This window comes from Cervus elaphus, chromosome 33 (assembly GCF_910594005.1).
Source record: "Cervus elaphus chromosome 33, mCerEla1.1, whole genome shotgun sequence".
In the NCBI taxonomy this organism is placed as follows: domain Eukaryota; kingdom Metazoa; phylum Chordata; class Mammalia; order Artiodactyla; family Cervidae; genus Cervus; species Cervus elaphus.
In genome coordinates, this window is record NC_057847.1 from 39,517,605 (window position 1) to 39,534,764 (window position 17,160).

General features: G+C 35.5%; 1 protein-coding gene and 1 non-coding gene across 19 annotated transcripts in view; both read left to right on the plus strand.

Moving 5' to 3' along the window:
* BAZ2B (bromodomain adjacent to zinc finger domain 2B) overlaps positions 1–17,160 on the plus strand; it is a 400,154-nt gene that overhangs the window by 205,022 nt on the left and 177,972 nt on the right. The window lies entirely within an intron of this gene.
* Positions 11,660–11,731, plus strand: TRNAY-AUA. Its single transcript has one exon. It is a non-coding gene; the product is annotated as a tRNA-Tyr (tRNA).

The window sequence follows — 17,160 nt, forward strand, 5'->3', positions numbered from 1 at the left end:
ATGTGTTTTTTATTTCTTTATGGTAGTACAAACTGTAAAGAAAATGATTATTCATAAGATTTTAAAAAACAGACAACTGACTCTGAGTATATAGTAGGAAAATAGTACACAAGGAAATATAGAAAAATTATTTCTATTGTAAAATAGTGGAGAGTAAACCTTAAAATAAATACCAGGTAATTAATTGTCTTTTTAATTTCAACAAAATTGTTATTTTTGCTAAATCCATAATATGACATTACCAGAGGATTCTACATATTGCTGGATACATGGCTGAAATGAGAAATGGAAAGCCTGGAGGTGATTTAGTGAAGAGTCACAAATACACTTAATTATTTATCTTTTTTCTCTCAAGTGTTATTTCTGGAAATGAGATTATTCAGAGTAGAGGGAACAAAGTGTATATACATTACAGGCCTGTAAGTATATAGTTCATCTAAATAGTAAGATGTTTTATTTTTAAACTTTATTATTAGGTATCCTGATTATAAAAAAATACTATGAAATTGTTAAACATTGAAGGCAACTATTGAAGATGGTCATAGAACCTAACATTCAGAACTAGTTTTAAAATATTCTGAGATAATGTAACTAAGTTTTGTTGAGAGAATTAAGGTAACTTCTTTTGCAAAATGCTTATCACATATTTTAACCTGGTGATTTATGTTATTGGTGCATTATAAGGAGATTCTAAAGATTATATTTAATGACTATTCTAGCTTAGTCAAGTTATTGAAGTAGGACTTATAGGAGTGCATCTATTTAATTTGTAATAACAAATAATAGATGTCACTTATTGAACGCCTAATATGTGCAAACTACTGGACTAAGCTGGGCCTGAGAATTAAATTGGTGTGAGATAAATCAACAGGAGAAAAAAGCTTATATATTTATAATACAAATTTTATGTGAGATGAGAGTCTGCAAAAGGAATGAAGACCAAGGAAATGGTGAAATCTTCTGGTTTTATGTTAAGTTGAACAAAGAGAGGCAGTTGTGGGAAAGTGACTAAACTATGTGGGGAGACTAAAGGAAGATAAGAATTATTTTAACAAGGTCTGTTTGTTGAGAATTCTCTCAGTCTCAACTTTTCACCCTTGATGGTGAGTGTTATTTTCCTTCTGGTATAGGAAGGACATCTTTCATATAGTACTTTCATTTCCTGCTTTTAAGAAAAAGAAGGAAGGTCAGAGTGTTTTTCTGTATTTGCTAGTTTTTCAAGTGCCTTAACTCAAACAGTCAAAATGCCAGAGCAGCGTATTCTGCAGAAGCGTATTCTGAATTCTATTATCAAATTATTTTACAGTCAAGATAATTGCATGAGGTATAGGTACCGTCATTATCCTCATTTTTACTGATAAGGAAACAGTTTTAGAGAATTTAAATGATTTCATCAATGTCTTTTAGCTAATAAGTGCCAGAGCAAGACCAGAAAATCTAACAGAACCCATACAGAACTCAGTCTTCAGTGTCATGCCTTTAAGCATTGGGTTTATATTTCGCACATAATAAAGGTGCTAAAGACTTTGATTTAGACAAGTTTTTTTCATCAGTTTATCAAATGTTAAAATCCTTACTGTCAGGCACTATAAGGAAATTCTCTGACAGTAATGGAAAGCAAGATAAATCCCTGTTTCAAGAAACTTCCCCTGGAGAAGGCAATGGCAACCCACTCCAGTATTCTTGCCTGGAGAATCCTATTGGCAGAGGAGCCTGGTGGGCTACAGTCCACGGGGTCGCAGAGAGTCGGACACGACTGAGCGACTTCACTTTCTTTCTTTTCTTTCAAGAAACTTACAGTTTAGTTGAGTTGAAGGGGCAAAAATATAACAGGCTATTACAATACAATGTGATAACTGATATAATAGAAATAAATTCAGGATACTAAAGGTGGCATAAAGAAATATTTCCTAATGTTTCCTTCTATTTATATATTTAATATATATTTTGGGGTGCTGTTCTAGGATATAAATGTAAATAAAACTTGCAAAAGTCTGTGCTCTTGGGGAACGTGTATTGGAGGGTGGAGTCAACAGGAAGCATAATAAATAAGTATATAGCATGTTTGAAAGTGACAAGTGTTATGGAGGAAAGAAAAAGTAAGTAAGAAAAAGGGTAAGAATGCTGTGGTGGTGATGGGTAGGGTGGTGTTTGAGCAAAGATCAAGGTAGTTAATTACACAGATTTCTTAAGAGCCTTCCAAGTAGAGGGCTCAAGGCAAAAGCATGCCTGGTGTGTTCAGAGTAATGAACAAAGCCCAGTGTGACTGAAGTAGAGTGAGCTAGAAACCAGAGTAGGCGGATATGACAGAGATAATTGGGGCTTTACAGAGCACCATAGGAACTTTAAAGAGCCACTGCAGGGCTTTCAGTAAATCTGGCTTATATTTTTAAAGGGTCACTCCAGTTGCTATGTTGAGAATGGACTATAGGGAGGCACTGACCACCAGCTAGAAGGCTCTTAGAGTAATCTGATTTAAAGTAGTGGCTTAGATAAGACTGGTAGTAGTTAAATTCTGGATGTTTTTAAGGTACACTGAAAAGGTTTTCTGATGGATTGTTTGTGGGATATGAGGAAAAGAGAAGGCAAGATGACTCCAAGGTTTTTTGCTGAGCAGCTAGAAGAGTGGTGTTGCCATCAACTGTGAGATGGGCGTGGTTTTCACAGGGAGCAAGTTTGTGATGCAGTGGAAGATCAGGAATTTGGTTTTAGACATGGTAGATATTACGTGTTTAATAGATAAATGCCAGTGGAGATTGTGGAAAGATTTTCCTGAGAAGTTATCATCTAAATTGAGGCTAAAGAATGAATTGATGGTGATTTATGATGAACTTTGAGAGCATTCTTTATACACTTAAATGAATCTTGGCTTTTTCTACTTTTCAGTTATCAGTCTTTTTTGAATTCTTATACAGCTTTCAGTACACTATTACAGATATTGTCTCCATTCCTAGCCCGTATTCCTATGTGCAGTGCTTATTATGTGTTTAGAAATTTACAGCTGCTATCATCATCATCTTTATCCCTCTTTCTAGTATGCTGTGACCTTGGGAATCTCAAGCCAAACCTGTCTGATCATTTGTAAATTATAAAACCTCAGAGATTAAGGGTACATTGTTGTGGTTGTTCAGTCGTGTCCGACTCTTTGAAACACCATGGACTGCAGCATGCCAGGCTTCACTGTCCTTCACTATCTCCCTGAGTTTGCTCAAACTCATATCCACTGAGTCAGTGATACCATCCAACTATCTCATCCTCTGTCATCCCCTTCTCCTCCTGCCTTCAATCTTTCCCAGTTTCAGAGTCTTTTCTAATGAGTCAGCTCTTCACATCAGGTGGCCAAGGTATTGGACCTATTGGGTATTGGAGTGAGGGTATGAGAACTATGAAATTAATGAAGAATGAGTTTTAACTTATGTATTTTGTCTAATGGAAAAAATCTTTGTTTCCCTCTCTTTATTGCCTTTTCTGGGGAATTGAATTTGATAAATAACTGTTATTTCTGACTGGAAAAGCAATATTCTCTGAGATGCCAATGAGTATTTTCACTGTAAAAGTGAACATCAATTGTTCTACTTTGATAGTGAATAGAAATATAATTGTTCATTGAAACAGATTCACTTAAGGTAATAATGCCATAATTTAACAATGTAAACCTTTTGCCTTTAGATCAAAATATAGGCTATTTCTTAAATTTTATGTGAGCTAACACTGTTTACATTTACAATACATTTTTAAAGGCATACTTAAGAGCAAATCATTCAGATATTCTACAGGAAAGAAACATTTTAGCAAACACATGGTACATATTTTTTAATAAGTACCAATTAAGAAAAGAAAACCCTGCTGTGGATTAAAATAGCCTGTAAGTCTCAAAGGTCATTTTAAACATATACTAAGGACATAGGTAGAAAATTCACCTAGACTTTGTATTTATATTCTGTAAATATGTAATTTTATTCTAAGTATGCTATGTATTTCTCCAGGTTTTATGCTACTTTCCAAAGGAGTACCATATATATATTCATTCTTCCTATTCCTTTCTCTAAAGTCTTCCTTCTCTTTCATCATTATACCTCAAATTCTTATGTTTAAGTTATTTTAAGATCACTGTATTCATTAAATGAGATTTTTAAGTAAACAAAATTTTGGTTAGCCCCCAAATACCTTTTTTGTTATTATTAAGTTATCTGTATAATTTCATATTTTATTTACTTCTGTTCAGGATTACATGTATATATCCTGTACATTTCTACTTAGACATAAATGTATTTGTATAGATGTTAGATGTATATTCCTCACCTTTTTAATCTTATTTTTTGTTTTGGATAGTATCTTTAATTTATTTGGAGAAAAAGAAAAATGATTGGTCAAATAGAAATAGAATGTTATGTTAAAAGTATCCTGCTGATCCTCTATGACCCACCTCCCAGAGTAATGGAAATAAAAGCAAAAATAAACAAATGGTACCTAATTAAACTTAAAAGCTTTTGCACAATAAAGGAAACTATAAGCAAGGTGAAAAGACAGCCTTCAGAATGGGAGAAGATAATAGCAAATAAAGCAACTGACAAAGAATTAATCTCAAAAATATACAAGCAGCTCCTGCAGCTCAATTCCAGAAAAATAAGCGACCCAATGAAAAAGTGGGCCAAAGAACTAAACAGACATTCCTCCAAAGAAGACATACAGGTGGTTAACAACACGAAAAGATGCTCAGCATCACTCATTATCAGAGAAATGCAAATCAAAACCACAATGAGGTACCATCTCATGCCAGTCAGAATGGCTGCTATCAAAAAGTCTTCAAACAATAAATGCTGGAGAGGGTGCGGAGAAAAAGTAACCCTCTTACACTGTTGGTGGGAATGCAAACTAGTAGAGCCACTATGGAGGACCGCGTGGAGAGTCCTTAAAAAACTGGAAATAGAACTGCCATATGACCCAGCAATCTCACTGCTGGGCATACACACCAAAGAAACCAGAATTGAAAGAGACACGTGTACCCCAGTGTTCATCCCAGTACTGTTTACAATAGCCAGGACATGGAAGCAACCTAGATGTCCATCAGCAGAGTAATGGATAAGAAAGCTGTGGTACATATACACAGTGGAATATTACTCTATTAAAAAGAATACATTTTGAATCAGCTCTAATAAGGTGGATGAAACTGGAGCCTATTATACAGAGCAAAGTAAGTCAGAAAGAAAAACACCAATACAGTATATTAACACATATAGATGGAATTTAGAAAGATGGTAACAATGACCCTATATGCGAGACAGCAAAAGAGACACAGCAAAAAAGAACAGACTTTTGGACTCTGTGGGAGAAAGCAAGGGGGGGATGATTTGAGAGAATAGCACTGAAACATGTATATTATCATATGTGAAATAGATCGCCAGTCCAGGTTCGATGCATGATACAGGGTGCTCAGGGCTGGTGCACTGGGATGACCCTGAGGGATGGGATGGGAGGGAGGTGGGAGAGGAGTTCAGGATGGGGAACACATGTACACCCATGGCTGATTCATGTCAATGTACGTCAAAAACCACCACAATATTGTAAGGTAATTAGCCTTCAATTAAATAAATTTTTAAAAAAAGTATCCTGCTTCCTATTTTTAACAGTTATAAAACTAAGACTGTTACATCCTTGATTAATTGTAGTGCTCAGAGAATGAATATTTGGATTAAATTTTCCCTGGAATGCTTTCCTCTTGTTATTGAAATTTTTGCATAATGTATATGTGCAAGTGTAAAATTGAGTTATTTTTTGATGATTTGAAGATAACAGAGAGATTTTGGGTTCTGATTTGACAATTTCGGCTACTCCTAATCTCATTGGGGAAAACAAAGTACAGGCATTAAATATGAGTCTTGATCATTTGAGCAACTACTCTTGTTTTGTAAACAAAGCATAATCAAATATTAAATCTGTAATAGTAATTTTAAAACACCAGAGATTGTTTTAAAAAGCAGAATGAAATTAATTGCTAAATGAGTGATATAAACAAATAAAATATACTATGAGTTGGAAATTAGAGAAGATTATAGAATGACCAGAGAAGGCACCTTTAAGGAAAAGGGCCCTAAGCTTCAGACATGGAAGAAGGCCTTCAAACATTAATTGTGAAAACATTTTTATTGTGATATAATTTATACACTGTGCAGTTCACCCATGTAAAGTATACAATCCAATAATTTTGAGTAAATTACTTTATTACTTTTTTAAGTGGTGGTAAAAAATGTACCATAGAGTTGCAATTTTAATCCCTTTTATGTATATAATTTGTTGTCATTGATTACATTCAAAATGTGCAAACATCACCACTGTCTATTTTTAACACTTTTTCATAGCTCTAAACAGAAACTATGTAACTGTTAAACACTAAATCTCCATTTACCCCTGATCACTCCCCCTGGTAAAGTTGAATTTACTTTCTCTCTTGATGATTTTCCTATTATAGGTATTTCATATAGGTGAAATCACATATTTTTCCTTTTCCTTTTCACTCATTATAATGTTTTCAAGGTTCGTCCATGTTATGGCATGTGTCACGACTTCATTGCTCTTTAATACTCAGTCTCATATTATATGTAAATTACTATTTAATATTATATATATAATATGCATACTATATATATGTTGTCCATTCATCTTTTGATTTTTAAGTCTCTTCTTTGATTTTTTTTCTTTTTTGGTATATATGTGCCTTGGAGAAGAATTTCTAGTTCATGTGGTAAATTTTATGTTTAGCTTCTTGAACCACTGGCAAAGTGTTTCCCATAGCAATTGCCTTATCAAGCATTAGTTTTTCTTTTATTATACTGTAGATATACACTATGTAAAAAGTTAAGCTGAATGAATATTGCCTTCAGCAACTACCATATATTTTTCTTAAAAGGAAGAGGAACAAAAAAGAAAGCCATGTGTTATGCATGAGAAAATGTGTATGTTTTATATAAAGACCTAATCCATAATAAAATAATTAAACCTTCCAGTTGTATGTTATCCCAACATTGTTATAATATTTTAAAAAACATGATCACCATATTTCTATTTTACAATACCAAGATACCTGCTATAAGTAGATAGGTACAGTTATTCCTATGAGTAATTAGTGCAATTTAGTTTATTTCCACCCAATTTTAAGATACTTATTTTTTAGTTGCCTTTTTTGGCATTATATAGTAAAATCACCCTTAATTATATCTAACTGGAAAGTATTCCAAATGTATGCTACTTAGAGTTTGCCAAGAGAATGCACTGGTCATAGCACATACCCTCTTCCAACAACACAAGAGAAGACTCTACACATGGACATCACCAGATGGTCAATACCGAAATCAGATTGATTACACTCTTTGCAGCCAAAGATGGAGAAACCCTGTACAGTCAGCAAAGACAAGACCGGGAGCTAACTGTGGCTCAGATCATGAACTCCTTATTGCCAACTGCAGAATTAAATTGAAGAAAGTAGGGAGAAACACTAGACCATTCAGGTATGATCTAAATCAAATCCCTTACGAATATACAGTGGAAGTGACAAATAGATTGAATAGATTAGATATGATAGAGTGCCTGATGAACTATGGACAGAGGTTCGTGACATTGTACAGGAGACAGGGATCAAGACCATCCCCAAGACAAAGAAATGCAAAAAGGCAAAATGGTTGTCCAAGGAAGCCTTACACATAGCTGAGAGAAGAGAAGTGCAAGGCAAAGGAAAAATACACCCATTTGAATGCAGAGTTCCAAAGAACAGCAAGGGAAGAAAGCCTTCCTCAGTGATCAATGCAAAGAAATAGAGGAAAATAATAGAATAGGAAAGACTAGAGATCTCATCAAGAAGATTAGAGATACCAAGGGAATATTTCATGTAAGGATGGGCACAATAAAGGACAGCAATGGTATGGACCTAACAGAAGCAGAATATATTAACAAGAGGTGGCAAGAATAAACAGAAGAACTATACAAAAAAAGATCTTCACGACCCAGATAATCACGATGGTGTGATCACTCACCTTGAGCCAGATATCCTGGAATGTGAAGTCAAGTGGGCTTTAGAAAGCATCAATACAAACAAAGCTAGTGGAGGTGATGGAATTCCAGTTGAGCTATTTCAAATCCTAAGATGATGCTGTGAAAGTGCTGCACTCGATGTGCCAGCAAACTTGGAAAACTCAGCAGTGATCACAGGACTGGATATGTTCAGTTTTCATTTCAGTCCCAAAGAAAGGCAATGCCAAAGAATGCTCAAACTGCCACACAACTGCACTCATCTCACATGCTAGCAAAGTAATGTTCAAAATTCTCCAAGCCAGGCTTCAACAGTATGTGAACTGTGAACTTCCAGATGTTCAAGCAGGATTTAGAAAAGGCAGAGGAACCAGAGATCAAATTGCCAACATCTGCTGGATCATCGAAAAAGCAAGAGACTGCTTCATTGACTGTGCAAAGCCTTTGACTGTGTGGATCACAACAAAATGTGGAAAATTCTTCAAAAGATGGGAATACCAGACCACCTGACCTGCCTTCTGAGGAATCTGTATGCAGGTCGAGAAGCAACAGTTAGAATTGGACATGGAACAACAGACTGGTTCCAAATGGGAAAAGGAGTACATCAAGGCTGTATATTGTCACCCTGCTTCTTTAACTTATATGCAGAGTACATCATGTGAAATGATGGGCTGGATGAAACACAAGCTGAGAAATATCAATCACCTCAGATACGCATATGACACCACCCTTGTGGCAGAAAGCAAAGAAGAAATAAAGAGCCTCTTGATGAAAGTGAAAGAGGAGAGTGAAAAAGGTGACTTAAAATTCAACATTGAGAAAAATAAGATCATGAGATCTGGTCCCATCACTTCATGGCAAATAGATGGGGAAACAATGGAAACAGTGAGAGACTTTATTTTTTGGGCTCTAGGATCACTGCAGTTGGTGACTGCAGCCATGAAGTTAAAAGACACTTGCTCCTTGAAGAAAAGCTATGACCAACCTAGGCAGTATATTAAAATGCAGAGACATTACTTTGCCGACAAAGGTCCATCAAGTCAAAGCTATGGTTTTTCCAGTAGTCATGTATGGATATGAAAGTTGGACTATAAAGAAAGCTGAGCACTGAAAAATTGATGCTTTTGAGCTGTGGCATTGGAGAAGACTGTTGAGAGTCCCTTGGTCTGCCAGAAGATCAAACCAGTCAATCCTAAAGGAAATCAGTCCTGAATATTTATTGGAAGTACTGATGCTGAAGCTGAAACGCCAATACTTTGGCCACCTGATGCAAAGAACTGACTCATTGGAAAAGAGCCTGATGCTGGAAAGATTGAAGGCGAGAGGAGAAGGGGATGGCAGAGGATGAAATGGTTGGATGACATCACCGACTTGATGATCATGAGTTGAGTAAGCTCCGGGAGTTGGTGATGGACAGGGATGCCTGGTGTGGTGCAGTTCATGGGACTTCAAAGAGTTGGACACGGCAAAGTGACTGAACTGACTGACTCACTGATGTATTTAGTCATTTTTATTTGTTTACTTCATATAGTCTATCGTTTCATATTTTGTATGTCTTAGACAAAAGACTAAAGTTATTTCAGTTGACATTTTAAAAAAATGACTCTTAAAAGTATGGTTTCTGAAATTCAGTTAGAGATACTAAAGTAACATTTATGTATCTTTTCATAGTTCAATGAGAGACCGCTAAGCCAAGAGATTATGTCACAGACTTGATGAGATCATATGACCCAGGAAATGGGAAGCAATGCTGAGATAGGGAAGCTTTTTGACCTAATTACAAATTTCCCTAGGAGAGATATGTAACAACCACAAGGGGACATACAATAATAAACTACAATTGTGGACTCAATATGGAAATAGTAATAGCAGATGTAATTGGTCATCCTGATATGAATATTGTTTAGGATATAAGAAAGGTAATTTCTCATCAGTAGGTGTACATGCAAATATTTGATGCATAGGAAGTTTGAAACAATTTTTAGAATATTGACATAAGATAGCTCATGGAATAATTTTATTTCCTTTGTTCAAACCTCTGAGGCAAATTCCTTAATATTGATTTGAGCTTAGTGAGTCTTTACACACCTAAGTAGGAAGCAAGAACAAGGTTGTAAATGTCTAAATTATCAACAAAAGCTACACTTAGGGAGAAACTTTAGGAAATAATTTTCCACTTAGTTAAAACTCAAAATACAATAATAGTCTGTAGGTACAGAATTGTGGTAGACTTAAAACTTTGAATAACATATTGAAAATAGATAAAATATTTTAAATGTTTCTTAGTGTGACATTATTGTGCTACTAAGAAAGTAAAGAATTTAAAGGGATCAAAAACTATGTGAAATAGAAATTTTAAGGAGGGGTATTAGAAGATATAATCATCAAGTCAGAGAAATGAGGACAAATGAAAAGTTGATTGTTAGTGACAGCACTTAGAGTAGAATCAAGTGGGTTCAAAATCCAGATCATGACTAACAATTACACGTCTGTCCCTCTTATGGGTCCTTAATAATTGTTGCTGACTTTGGAGTGATAGATTAAAGGAAATGTAGCCCTTATTGGTCAACATTTTTCTTCTTTAGAAACTGAAATAAACAGTTTGGGTACTTATTAACAAAAGTTATTCCTACATACAAAATTTATAAGTAGTAAGGAGAGACTTTTTAAATAAGTTTCTCATTATTTTAAACTAACTGGCAATTGGTGATAGATATTAACGCAGAATTCCTCATCTGTAAAACTGAAAGAATAATGCTGGATCTCCCTACTTCAAGATTTGTCCTTAGAATAAAAATGAGAATATATGTGTATACTTTTTTGGGTCAGTTATCAAGTTCCATATACGTTTTAATGATTATTATATATTTTCATTCAAAACGTTTTATTAAAGTCTTACATTCCAGGTTTTAAGACTGTAAAGATGTTAAGCAGTAGTCCCTGCTTCTCAAGGATCTCACAGTGTGGTAAGAAGTGATATATCAAAACAGAAAATTGCTGTATAGTACAGTGTTTTAATTAGGGACTGTATGAGGGCATCCAGAATGAAGTACCTAAGACTTGCTCACTGAATTAGAATGGTTCTCCATAGTAGGTAATAGATGAGACCTAGAATATGTATAGAAATTTAACAGGGAATAAAGGAAGAACATTTGAGGGAAGTGAACACCAAGTACCAAATACCATGTGCCATGGATGCTTGGGAAACCATAGAGTATTGGGGTAATGGTGAGAAGTTTCGTTATTAATACTTAGTATATGAGAAGAGAATAAGATCAAAGATAAAGTCCCAAGGCTCATTAAGAAGAGTTTTTTTATGCCAAACAGAGGACCTGGAATTTTATCATGTATTTCATATGGAGATAATGAAAGATTTTTAAGTGGGAGTGTGGCAGGATCAGATTTTTATATTAAAAGATTACCATTAAAATAAATAGGATTGGAGAAGCAGAGGAACCTTTTAGAAGGCTCTTGCAGTATTTCCAATAAGAACTGATTTAGTATTATTATACTAAGATGATGGTGGGAATAGAGAGAAAATATTTAGGAATTAATTAGCAGAAAATAATAATTTGTGGTTTAAAATCTCAGGCTTAGTTATCTCTATAAAATCCCTCGATTATAAAAATCTGGGAATTCCCTGGTGGCTCAGATGGTATAGTGTCTGCCTATAATGCAGGAGACCCAGGTTCAATCCCTGGGTTGGGAAGATCCCCTGGAGAAGGAAATGGCAACCCACTCCAGTACTCTTGCCTGGAAAATCTTATGAACAGAGGAGCCTGGTAAGCTACAGTTCATGGGGCTGCAAAGAGTCGGACACGACTGAGCGACTTCATTTTCATTCTATACTTTCTTTTCATTATAAAAATCTAGCTAGTCACGTGACTATTGGAATTAAGCTGTGGAGCAAGTCTGGTAACACATGAACTTATATGTTGGATAAACCTGTTGGTTCCCAAACTGAATGAATGTAACTTTAGGAATTTTAGTTAAAAAAATTCATTCTATATCTATATCTATACATCTATAGAGAGGAGGAGAGAGAGGGGACAGTGAGGAGGAGAAGTGAGATAGAGGGGAGAGAGGGAGAGATGCAAAGTTAATTATATGGTTGCGTACCTGAGTTTGATTGTGAAACATGAATGGTCATACTAGGGACATTCTATATTTAGTCTTGAATTCAGAGGCTACAGTGAGAACACTGATTTTAAAATTTCGATAAACAATACATTAAGTCATAAAAGCATTTTATGAACATGATACCCAAATGCTTTTTTAATATATCATCTTTATGGATGTATAATTCATATATCATATAATTCACCCATTTAAAATATGTAATTCTGTTTTAAGTGTATTCACAGGGTTGTCCCACCTTATCATAGTCAACTAAAACATTTTCATCATCCCCCAGAAGAAACCCAGTACCCATTAACAGTCACTTCCCATTTTTCCTCAGCATTCCCATGGCCCAAGGCAACTATGAATCTACTTTCTGTCTTTATGGATTTACCTTTCCAGGGAATTTCATATAAATGGAATCACACAATATATGGTCCTTTATGACTGGTTTCTTTCACTTAGGATAACATTTTCAAGCTTTTTCCATGTTGTAGCATGTATCAATACTTCATTCTCTGGTCCAATCACTTTATGGCAAATAGATGGGTAAACAATGCAAACAGTGACAGACTTTATCTTCTTGAATTCCAAAATCACTGCAGATGGTGACTGGAGCCATGAAATTAAAAGACGCTTTATCCTTGGAAGAAAAGCTATGACCAACCTAGACAGCATATTAAAAAGCAGAGACATTACTTTCCCAACAAAGGTCTGTCTAGTCAAAACTATGGGTTTTCCAGTAGTCATGTATGGATGTGAGAATTGAACCATAAAGAAGGCTGAGCGCTGAAGAATTGATGCTTTTGAACTGTGGTGTTGGAGAAGACTCTTGAGAGTCTCTTGGACTGCAAGGATATCCAACCAGTCCATCCTAAAGGAAATCAGTCCTGAATATTCATTGGAAGGACTGATGCTGAAACTGAAGCTCAAATACTTTGGCCACCTGATGCGAAGAATTGACTCCTTAGAAAGACCCTGATGCTGGGAAAGATTGAGAGCAGGAGGAGAAGGGGACAACAGAGGATGAGATGGTTGGATGGTGTTGTCAACTCAGTGGACATGAATTTGAGCAAGCTCCGGGTGTTGGTGATGGACAGGGGAGCCTGGTGTGCTGCAGTCCATGGGGTTGCAAAGAGTCGGACATGACTGAGCGACTGGACTGAATATTTCATTGCATACATATACCATATTTTATTTATCAGTTTATAGTCATTTGGATTATTTCCACATTTTGTACAAAGTTTTATGTGGACATAATATTTTAATTTCTCTGGTGTGTATAATTAGGAAAGAAATTGCTGGGTCCTCTGGTAACTCCCAAATATTCTAAACTTTTGAACATTTGAAGTGGAATATTCATATGAGCATTTAAAGTGCAGACAGTTTTGTAGTTTAAATAGGTATATATGGTTCTGTCATTGTACTACATTTATTTTAGTAATCAGTGAGTTATTTGTGTGTGTGTGTTAGTCACTCAGTCATGTCCAACTCTTTTCGACCCAATGGATGGTAGCCCACCAAGCTACCCTGTCCATGGAATTCTCCAAGTAAGAATATGTAGTGGGTTGCATTGCCCTCTCCAGGGGATCTTTCTGACCCAGGAATTGAACCTGCATCTCTTCTGTCTCCTGCATTGTAGTCAGATTCTTTACCCACTGAGCCATGGGGGAAGCCCAAACTATTTATAAAGGAGATACTTAAAATTTTTTTTATCACTTTAATGTTCGTTTTTACTTATTTTTTTTAATGTTCGTTTTTAGAATGATCATATTAGTTGAGTTGGTACTTTGTTTTACTTTGTAGAAATAAGAAATTGGCTTATACTTGTATTTATTTTATCATTATATTTAACAGTTAAATGATATTTTCATATATTTTTTACTGGTCATGTTTGGGATATATATTTGGTGTTGTTTAGTTGCTACATTGTGTCTGATTCTTTTGTGGCCCCATGGACTGTAACCCGCCATGCCCCTCTGTCTATAGGACTTCCCAGGCAGGAATACTGGAGTAAGTTGCCATTTCCTTCTCCAGAGGATCTTCCCGACCCAAGGATCCATCCTGCATCTCCTGATTGACAGGTGGATTCTTTACCACTGAGCCACCTGGGAGGCCTAGGATGTATACTCAGAGCCTTTTATTATGAATAAATAGTTAAATTCTCTCTGAGCAATATTATGAAGGGGCTTGAATCTTCCAAATGAAAAATTAGGAGTATTATTATGTAAATATATTGGCCTGTCAGTATATTAAGAAATGGACAAATTGTATGCAGTTCAGAATAATAAAAAATTAAGAGGAAAATAGAAGAATTATATTTGGAAGGATGTTAGTGCCTAATTTGACTAAGTTTTGTAGCTAAGAGAATGGTGTAGGGAATTATTGTAATGACTTGTGAACTTTTACAGATCATCAAAGTCATAAAGGAGAAAACTTAATCTTTAAATTACCTAATAAAGAGAGTTGTAATCTAAAGAAAATTAATCTTTTAAATAATGAATATTTAAAAGTTATGCATTATCTTCTCAGGAAAAAGCAGTTTACTATTTTGCTTATATAAAAACTAACCTGAAAATGTCACTGTTATCTAAAAAAACTTTACAGTATCACAAACACAATATTAAACTTCAAGAAATACACGGCTAATTTGGAGTGAGCGTTTATTTGCACAATTACAACATGAGGACAAACCAGCAAGTGAGCAGGCTGACGCTGGTCAGCACAGTTTATTGCTGGTTTAAGATGATTCAGATTATCCTTGTACTTTGAGGAGTTTCTTATTTGAAAGTCTTTTTGGAACAGTCTTAGGTCTCTTAACTTGGAAAGATAGGTATTAATCTACCCTTCTATTGCTCTCAGAAATCCAAATAAAAGTGATTATCCCTCTTAAAAAAAACTTTATTGTATTATTTAAAACTAAAGTAATGATAACATGCTTTTGAGAGGCAGATTGACAGGGTATACTCTAGTATACTTCTTTGCCATCTATTCAGGTTTACCTGTGAAAGAAATCTGCTTGAAAATGAAAATGCTCTTGACATTTTCAACTTATTTTTACTCACATTGAATTTATGAAAGAGTACTGACTTTTAATGAGCTATTCTCTCACTCTTATGTATTTAGTTTGAAGAAAATAAAGATATTTGCCTCTGAATTTTAGCTAAACACTTAAGAACAAAATACCTAGCAGGAAGTGTGCTAAGCATTCTCTTTACAATAGCTCTTTGATGTAAGTGTAATTAATCCATTTTACTGATTCAGAAACTAAGACTCAACAGACATACTGGCTATGTGTTGATTAATATAGTGAATTCATAAAGCAAATAGAGAGTAGTAAAAAGTCTGTGTAATTAACAACTTCCTGGGTAGAAGCTAAAGCGCTCTGTACTTCAAAGATGGGAAGTTGTAGTCTAGGATTAGTCAGATATAGCTTTATACAGCTTTATAGATAAAGTGATTCTTGGGCCTATATTTGAAGGAATGTAGTATTTAGATTGTTGGAAGAGAAAACAGAATATGTAAATAACAAGAGTAAAGATGAGCAAAGAAGACAACACAACATTTGTTAGAAAGTTTTCTGCCCATCTCAGTTGCAAGTAACAGTAACCCACACAAACGCAATTAAAAGGATACCTGTTTGGAAGCCCACAGAGAAATCTCAGGTAGTATAGCACAATCAAAAAGACAGTCTAAGGAAAAGGACCTGAGATTGGCTACACTCTTATCTCCCCTCTCTCAGGACCACTCAGCAATCTGTACATCTATTCTTTCAACGTTGTTTCCAACCCATGTTTCTTTAGCTTGTATATCTTTAGGGCCGCAGCCTTTATGATCTACCACTCAACAACAGCTTCCCTTCCTTCTATTAGTTAAGACATACGTTAGGGAGAGTCTGATTAGATCATAGCATCTTTCAGAGGCATCTAACACATAGATTTCCTGTCAGCCATTATCTCCTTGGTTCTTGTCTGGTTTAGACAGCCTTGACCACAGGAGTGGGGTCATAGGATCCTCTGTTGAGCATCAGGATGACCTCAATAGCAAGAAATCCTGTCTGGTAATTAGATGGTTTGTGTAGAGGAAGCATGAGGGAAGCACAGGGAGATCAGAGTGGGGCATGGACCTCCTAATTCCTGGGTGGGGATGAAGAGTAGAATTTTACCTTCAGGAAAATTGTCATCGTATAAAAATTACTTGAAGGCAAAGATCTTTTTTTCTTCCTGATTATTTAGTCCATCAGTGATGTTATATCTCTCCAAAATCTTAAGCTTCCCCACTCTCTCCCTGCCCACCGCTCTCATAACCCTAGCTCTTCTTTCCCACTGCTGCTGCTGCTGCTGCTAAGTCGCTTCAGTCATGTCCGACTCTGTGAGACCCCATAGACGGCAGCCCACCAGGCTCCTCTGTCCCTGGGATTCTCCAGGCAAGAACACTGGAGTGGGTTGCCATTTCCTTCTCCAATTCATGAAAGTGAAAAGTGAAGTCGCTCAGTTGTGCCCGACTCTTCGAGACCCCATGGACTGCAGCCTACCAGGCTCCTCTGTCCATGAGATTTTCCAGGCAAGAGTGCTGGAGTGGGGTGCCATTGCCTTCTCCGCTTTTTTCCCACTACTTCTTCATTAATCTGATCATAAAGATGAGGAGGAATTGGACAAAAGTCTTCTGCTATCTTGAGGTTAAGAGAAAACAACAACAATGCATGTCCTATTGTCTAACACAGGTTGAAGACTTAGACGTTTTATGTGGTATGTGAGAATGTAGATTTAAAATTTTTTCTTCCATATTTTTAACATATTTTCTGAACTTAGTAAAGTTAGCAGTTATATTCTTATTTACTAGAATAAAATTTGCAGTCATTTAGATTTGGATTAAATTACGGTGAGAATAGTGTGAAATGAAAATCTTAAAATGAAAATTATTAGATGGTGAACTCTTACAAGGGAAAGATTATGAGTTATTCATTTTTATATTCTAGCAACTATACATTATATAATTTTGAAGTAGATGATCAATAGT